Raw genomic sequence first — 9165 nt, 5'->3', positions numbered from 1 at the left:
ATGACAGTATGACAACCTTTTATACAGCATTCATATTTATTGATACTGTGAGGAATCCAGACACAATTTAAAATAAACAATAAGGTATACACAGGTTAAGTGCCAAATGATAAGACACATTTCCAAGAAGAATTCAAGTGTTTTTAGTGCATTCTGGATCCATCCACCCATGGATACTGTACAACACAGCTCAGCTCTCCTTGCTTCCAAACCTACTCTGGCATCTCATGTCTAGTTTTTCTCTGCTTCTCAAGGCACCTTGTCTGAAAGGATGTCTTCATTCTCCTTCCCCAAATCCTCCACTAAGAAGAAAAATGCAAATCTATTACACATTCAGTAACCCACCAGCCCAAGGGGAGCAGGGCATACTTATAAACCATTGGAACTTTTGAATATATGTGTTCCTTAAAGCAACAAACACTTTACCAATTACACCATGCCCATTTTTTAGAATCTACTGAAAATTCTTCTTATAAACTGTCTATTAACATTTGCTAGTTCTGTCATTTTCAATAGGAAGGTGATTTTTTTTTTTGAACTTCTCATCATATGCAGGCAGAAATTTCCTCCACAGAGAGAAGCATGGCTCCTTTACTCATTTCTGAACATGTATAATTTATGCATATATATTAATTTTGTAATTAATGGTTATAAAATTCATCAAATATGAAACATGTTGCATAAGTACTTAAAAAAAAACCAGTGCTGATAGTTAATAAGTATTTCTCAAAGACTAGACAGGATGGTAGTTCAGGATGACTACCAGTTAATGATCCTATTGTTAATAATAAGCTCAATTTTTATGTAAAATAAAAATTGCTAAAATTTCTTTATTAACTAATGAATCAGAAGTAAAAAGTTCTTTAAAAATATTTTCACCATGTAAAACCTCTCTGGGAAAACAGCTTTCAAATTTCTCATTTTAGAATCCTGGTTGAATTCAGTTTCATTATAATTTTTTGACTAAGAATTTTACTATTTTAATACTATCACTTTAAAATTCCTATTTCTCCCCAAGGAATCCTGAAAATATAGCAAAATCCAAGAAGTGTGATCTTGGTTATAAATGTAGTCTCATTAGTGTTTTAATGGTGAATATTAGATAAAGTACCTAACATGGGAAAAGACCTGCCTGAGCATTTTGAAGGATTCGTGTGTGTGTGTGTGTGTGTGTGTGTGTGTGACTTGTGTGTGTGTGTGTGTGTGTGTGTACAAGTGTTGACCAATGGATGAGTGTCTTGGGGTATATGGATAGACCAGAGAACCGCCAGGTTATTGCTTCCTTCCATTGTGTTAAAGGCAGGGTCTCTGTCATTTACTTCTGTATTGTAGACATCTTGCTAGCTAGCTAGAAGAACTGAAGAATGTTCCTGTCTCTGCCTCCCATCTCTCCATGGGTACACTGGTATTATAGATGTGTGTGCTACCATACCTGGCTTTATTTGGGTTTGGGGAATCCAAGTGTGGGTCCTAGCATTTGCATGACAAGAGATTTACCCCTCTGAGCCATCTCCCTAGCCCTTGCAAGAGTTCTTTTGGTTTGTCCAACATTGGTCTTGATAGTCAGTTGTGTGCTGCATACAGCTAGAAATACAGCAGGTACTAAGACCTGCCTCAGTCCAGGCTCTTCATAGTATTCACCAGGTTGTGGACAATAGGTCAAGAAATGCAAGCAATGAGGGTCAGTAAGATGATTCAGCATGTAAGAGCACTTACCTGAACCCACATTGGATGGAAGAGAGGGCCAATTCCCAAAAGTTTCCTCTAACCTCCAAATGAGGTAAACACACACACACACACACCCCATACTCACACATACACATCATTCATATGTACACACATAAAATACTAATAAATAAAATAAATTTTTAAAGGAATTGCAGTAAGGTTTTATATATGAGGAAGATTCATATCAGATGTTATAGACAAACAGACCAATACAATGTCTATTAAAAAGGTTGTAGGTGGTATATTATATTGTCTTATGTAAGAGTGCCTGAAAGGTCTAACAATGGCGATCTCTGGGCTAGGGAAAATGAGAACACAGTAGTTCCTCAGCCATGAAGGTGGATGCTTCAGCAATCTCTGCCTTGTTCTGAAGTGTAGAGGGTTCCTGAAGAGCCTCTGCTATTCAATCTGTGTGGGAGACTAATGTTCACTAAAGCACAGCAACAGCAGCAGGGCTAAGCACACTTTCTCAGGAAAAAAGAAAGTTAGGTGGTCAGTGCTGGCTATTCCTTGGGCCTCTTTGTGTTTAAACCACCATTTGGAAAGGTGCTGCACTCAGTCAATGCATCCAATGTGAAAATGCCCTTCTACACCCACCCAGAGCTAGGTCTCCTAGTTAATTCCAGAGCCCATCAAATTGAGAATCATGGTTAGCTGCTCATGTTTAGACACTCAGGAGATGACCCTACAAGTTTATTGGTTTTGCTCAACTTGCCTTTGTCAGAGGTATTGTACCAAATAGCTGCATCTGCTAGGATGTCTTTGCTGTGTGTCACCTATGGTCCTCTTCTTGGCTGTCTGAGGTAAGATGCTGTCTGTGGAGTCTGAGAGAGCAGAAGGGAATGAGTGAAATCTGCCCTATAGAAGTCTGGGCTCATAAGCTGGTTTCTCACATCTATGCTGTGGGCTCAGCGCTGCTTATGGTCTCTCCAGAAGCAATTGACTATTTTTTTTTAAAGAGAAGAGACAAATAATCTTATTTTGAAAAGTGAAATATAATTTCCTGCCACTATGCTAATGAAGCAATAAAGTTAGAATTCATAAAGTATTGTATTTAATGAAAATACTGCCAAGAAAGGATTTAAGTGTGATTCATTTTGGAATACCCACCCACACAGAGCTCTCTCGCTTGTGTATACTTTGGCCCTGGACCTAATAGTGTTTGGACCCAATTATTTTAACCCTATAATAGAACAGTCTCTATTCTAAGCAGCTTAATATGTCAAGATCCACATGAAAATATAGTCTCCTTATTGCCAATATGACTCTCAGCTATATTTTAAGAATCACAAATTTTTTTACAAATTCTAATTATGTTATATATATTTTACTCATTTTAACTTTCTATTATATACTCATTGTACTTAATTCTATTACATTCCATTCTATTATATTCTGAATTTTTTCTTTTTTAAGATACTTTTTATTAACAAAATAGCAGATTTCTTTATTGTATTTTTGTATCTACTAATTCTTGGTTGACCCTTGCCCACCTCTCCCTTCTTTTCTACAGCTCAAGTTTTAATTTGAGGTGTTTGGCTAAACATCAAAGGATTAATAAACTTCAAAGATATAAATATAACATTTTAATATCTTTATATGAGTTTCTACACATTTTAATTGATTTTCAAAAGAGCCTCTGGATTTGGGGTTCCAGCTAAGCACTGCATTAATGATTAAGCCCCTCACATTGCCTATGTTCATACTCCAACATGGTTTGTTTGTTTGTTTGTTTGTTTCTTTCTTTCTTTGTTTTAAGCTCTTTTCACCAAAGAAGCACAATTTGGATTTCCACATGAATTTGGGATCAGCCCTGTGATTGATTGGCCGAATGGAGAAACTGCACATGAGTTTCAAAGACAGGCCTCAAGAGACACATGCCTTTTCTTGGTTACTTCATAGGAAAACTATCACAGGGATCGTCTGTAAACTGTGTCTTGACAGGAGAATGAGGAAATGTCCTAACTAAACCTAGTTCAGAAGAGGGTCTGTACACAAACCTCAAACACTGAGTCATTGTGTCATTGAGATGACCCAACCTAATATGAATCAGGAACACCCAGATGACCCACAGATAGAGAACATGGAATTATGAATGACTACTGTGTTAAGCTACTGAATTTGGAATCATTCCTTGCATGGTAACAGTTAACTGATTTAATCCCTAGTATTTGAAGAAAGTTTCCTGCCTGCTATAAGTATGTCTAGAAATTTTCTGTCTGTGTAGACTTTCTCATGTCCACCTACTCTTCACAGACATTAAGAATAAGGCCACAGCTCCTCTAGAATTATTCTAGCAATGTCCAGTGTGATCCTGCCACACGTATTTTGTCATGTATTCTTTTTTAGATTTCTATGAAGGAACTATTCATCTATCTTCTGATAACGTGGGCTAAAACTCAGAAAGCACATTAGAACAGAAGTGAGGCTATACTAGACAGTAGGTGCTAGGCCAGTCTATGCTAGGAGGTAGATCCCAAGACTGAGAGATGAAACAGGAAATGCTGTGGTATCTCTCTATGCCTGTTTACTTCTCTTGGTGGTTTTCATTGTTCCTTTGGACACAATTCACCCAGAGGACCCGTGTTTGCTCCTTCATTGTTGCTGATTCCCCACCATGTACTGGCCTTTTACTATAGAGCATAGTCTACATCCAACCCATACAAAAGACCTTATTGTACCTCAAATACCTAATTCTGAATGCTCCCCCATGAATCCTCGTATTCTCAGGATACTTGGGTTATAGCTGTGTTGAAGAAGGCCTCTCACTTTTGTGGCTTTAGTTGGCACATCTGCAATCCTAGGGAACTGGATGCCGGGAGGGCCTCTGTGACTTACAGTCCTAAAATTCTCTGATGAGTCTTATCTGTGCATCCAGACTCATATAAACATAAATTTTTAGCTTTGGAAGAACATGTGAAACCATCCATCCCAACACTTTAATTTATGAGCAAGGAAGTGGAGCCCTCAACAGAAAAAGTGGTTGGCCTTGGCCCACCCAGCAAGTTCACAGCAGGGCTAAGATGGGAGCCTGAGCTCTTTGTTTTCGTCATTGTGTCTGCTTTAACTTCCTTGAGGACAGGGAATAATTTCGGATTCATCTTCTCTTCTTTGTCTTCAGCCACAGAATCCTGGAGTTGTAACCAACACTCAATAAATCTCAAGGAATATCTGTTGACTCGGAATGAAAATGAGCAAGCATTGCTTATGCAGCCAAGACAGCAAATTGCTGTCTGTTCAGCCAAGAGACCATGAGTGCCATAGCCCCTGGAGGCCTTCCTGCTCTGTGTGGGGCAGTATTTTGACCACGCAGAGCTACTCTCTTGAGTTACATGTTTGATCAAAGAGACAAAGCACACCCTTATCTAGTTCTCTGTTGACATCACTGCATCCCCAAACTCAGTACTGCTCACCATGAGGCTCAGTGGGCAATTTACACCTAATTTCTCACTCACAGTTCAGGCTTTGACTAAAGCAATAGGCTGTGGGTAAAGAAATCATGTGTTATGTTTAGGCAGACAGCCACTAAAAGCATGTGCTGGGTCATAAGCTCTGATTTCTGCAACAGGAAATAGTATCAACTCACCAGGAGGCTCCAGCAAGGGGGTAAGGACAGTCGGATTTGGACTAGTGTCATGGTACCGAATATCCTTCCTTTTTTTTTTTTTTTCAGAGCTGTGAAGTTGGAAAATAGTTTCCACCTGCATGGCACTGAACTGAAAAGGCAGAGGACCCATGCCGTCTGCCGGCTTTCGAAGCCACAAGCAGCAGCAGCCAGGGACTTGCTTCCAGCGCTAGTAGCAGTGAAGGAGGCGAGTCCACAAAGGGACAAACCAAATAGTGTTAGGTCTCAAATGTGTTTGGGAAATTCTATTTAGGGACTTTAAAAGAAAACAAAGCCTTTACTTTCTTCTTCAGTGCTTTACAGTTTTCATTGTATTTGTCATTGCATCCCTAATACAGACCATGATTTGGGGAGCTGGGGTACTATGAATAGGATTGTTTCCCCATAAGTGTCTCAGTAGGTTTATCTTTGGTTTATAGGAAGGCAACTGGCTTGGGCAGGCTCATTATATAACCTGCTGCTGTATTTTAAAAGCATATGTTCTTTGATTCAGGGACATAGGACATGCATATGAGTTAATAATACAACAGAAGTCCTTAAACTCCAATTTAAAAAGGAGGACATTGCCAGAAATGCTTGAATCTACTTAGAACCCTTCACTGTTCCTGTGGTGTGTGTGTGTGTGTGTGTGTGTGTATGTGTACACTCACGTGAATACATTATTTATTTTGTTCTTTTGTACTCTCACAGAGAATGAACTATGTTATACATAGTCTTCAATGACATTTATTATATATCTAATAGTAATCTTTCTATTATATGTATCAATTTAATACACCATACAATGAGCTTCCCACCATTTTTTAAGTCTATACTAACCTAGATGGACATTTAGCTGCTTTCTGTTTCTCCCTCATGAGTAATGCTGAAATTAATAGTCTTAAAATGACTGCAGCCAACATTCAGGAGACTCTTTATTCATTTACGAAGAGTACAATAGCTTCCCCATTAGTAAGGTGCACTTCAGATTTACAAGATAAAGGCAAATTATTTTACAAATATATATTCTCTACCCACAGGACAGTATTGTTTTAGGCTTGGTACTGGGTCTCTGACTCTGTCACACCTCAAAGGGCTTGGTCACTGTGAATCACATTTCTGGAAAAAATTTAAATTCTCTCTCTAGTGCTCAAACTTTGCCAAGGCTAGAGATGCTCTCTGGGCAGAGTGGCCTGTCTCATTTCTCTTCTTTTGCTCATGTCTCTTCTTATGAATATTTTATGGTTATAGAGTCCCTGCCAATCTCCTTCCACTTTCTAGATACGCATCCCTGAAAGCAGTTATCACCACACTCCAATCTATAATGCTGTTCTGGGGTCTGGCTAAAACATTGTTCTTATTGGCCAAGGCAAAATTTTTTCTCAGAATTTTATGATATCGGACTGTCTATATCATGCTGATGAGGAGATTTTTGGTGTTCCTAATTGTTTATATGGACAGAGTCCCTGAATCATACATTTTTTAGGAAGCATATATATGCTAGACATGTGTAAGAGCACATTCAACAATCTCAGCACCACTTAGGCAGGGTCACACTTAAGGTTTGGAACCTGGTGAGTATGACATCATATCTTATTGTGGTGATAATTTATGTGTCTCCAGTTATTAACTAATTTAATCATTTATTGATACATTATTCCCTTCTAGTTTTCCTATGAAATACCTTTTGAGTTTCAGTGCCATGTTTGTTAGTTGTGGCAAAATATGCATAGCATAAAATTGACCATTTTATAGTTCAGTAGTGTTAAGTATATCTATGTGCCTGTACAATGAGTCTTCAGAACTCTTTGATCTTAAAAACTGAAACTCAGTAGTCAATAAATAACTGCCCATTTTCTTCTTGCCTCATAACCTTGAAATGTATAATTTATTGCTTCTAGTTTTTAATTTTAATTGTGTGTGTGTGTGTGTGTGTGTGTGTAGTTGATTTGCCTGCATGCATGTGTTTGCACCACTTGAGTATTTACTTCCTAGAGAGGCCAGAAGAGGGCCACTGAATCCCCCAGAACTGCAGTTAGAGATGGTTGTAAGACACTATATGGGTGATTGTGACCAGACCAGGGTCCTGATCCTCTGGAAGAACAGCCATTTCTCTTGATGATTGAGCCATCTCTCCAGCCTCCAAATTTAACTACTATAGATAAGTGTTTTTTATGATTGAATTATTTCACCTTAGCATAATGCTCTCAACAGGCCAAACCTGGAAGATTCTTTGTATTTAAGTATGGCCTGGTCAAAGATCAAATGGCTGCCACCTTTTGGTTATTGTGAATGTTTCTATGCAAATATATTTTTGAGATTCTGCTTTGAACTCATTTGCATAGGTATGAGAAATAGTACTGTATCATGGGGTATAGTTTTTCATTCTCTTTAAAAAAGAAAAGGATCTATTTTATTTTTAATTTATGTGTGTCTGTGTGTCTCTGTAAGTGCATCACATATATGTAGGAAACAGAAAAAGGCCAGGGAAGGTGTCAGATCCCCTGGAGCTTAAGTTACAGTCGGCATGCGTTACTAGACATTGGCACTGGGAATTGAATGCTGGTTCTCTGAAGAGCAACACATTCCCTTAACCACTGAGCCATTCTTCCACGTGGAGTCAGACCATTTTATATTGTCTCCATAAGTTCCATTCTCTCTATATATTATATCTGGAGTTCTATAACTACATATGTATATCACTGTTTATATTATTAATCATCTATTTATTATTTGATGATTTATTTTAAAACTACATCTTGCTATGCTGTGTACACTGTTCTGAAAATCCTGGGCAAAAGTAACTCTCTTGCTTCAGCCTCCCATTTAGCTGGGAGGACCCACAAGTGTTGAGACACTTTCAATTCTAGATATTCTGTGCTGCTCACTATAATTTTCTCTTTATCCCATATATAAAATTATGTAGATATATATGCCTATATATGTATATACTGTTAACTTGTAGAAAACACATTTTCACTTTTGTGGAGGTGAATTATAGCAAGTCACATTTTTTTACATCTTTGAAATTCTGAAAAACTAAGAATATATAAGATATATTTCTGTTACCATCATTGTCCTTAGTATTTTATAGAAATAAAACTGGCTTCAAATTGTACTGGTAGGTATTTTACTAATTTATATGAAATGGTGCCTACCTTTTTAGTGTGAAAAAAAGTTTTGGTGTTCTTTGGATGAGTGTCCAGTGACATTTAGCTCCCTTATTCTTTTTCTGAAAACACGGTTGTGTGAGACACAACTCAATGTTTGGTGTGCAGCAGATTTCCTGTGCTACCCTTGGGTCTTATTTCCATCTCACAGTTAAGTGTCTGGCTTTCTTTCTTGCTCCTTTTAGGATATCTTGCCTTTGGCGTGATGCGGGTTTATTATATTTTCTATTATTGTTGTGTGAACTTCTAATAATTAAGTAGCCTCTATATTTCTTTAATCATAGATTTATTATTCTAATAAAGATGGCAAAAATTCTCAACCAGTACATCTTTAGGTGTCTTCTTCTTCTTCTTCTTCTTCTTCTTCTTCTTCTTCTTCTTCTTCTTCTTCTTCTTCTTCTTCTTCTTCTTCTTCTTCCTCAGCACTAATATTTTACTTTTGGAATAGAGTGTTTTGGTTTTACTTTTATGTCTCACACTTTTGGAATAGAGTGTTTTGGTTTTACTTTTATGTTTTCACACGTTTCATCTCCCTGTCCCTCTGTACTACATTCACAAAAATTTCCTCAGATTGGGTCCAGGCACACTGGTCACTGTACCTAGTGAGTATAATCTGCTTTTGAACCAATTTTCTCATCCCTGTATCTCAATAGCCACATTTTC

The sequence above is a fragment of the Mus caroli genome, unplaced genomic scaffold, assembly GCF_978045245.1.
Source record: "Mus caroli unplaced genomic scaffold, Mus_caroli_1 scaffold_12, whole genome shotgun sequence".
Classification (NCBI taxonomy): Eukaryota; Metazoa; Chordata; class Mammalia; order Rodentia; family Muridae; genus Mus; species Mus caroli.
Note: the sequence above shows the minus strand (reverse complement) of the source record.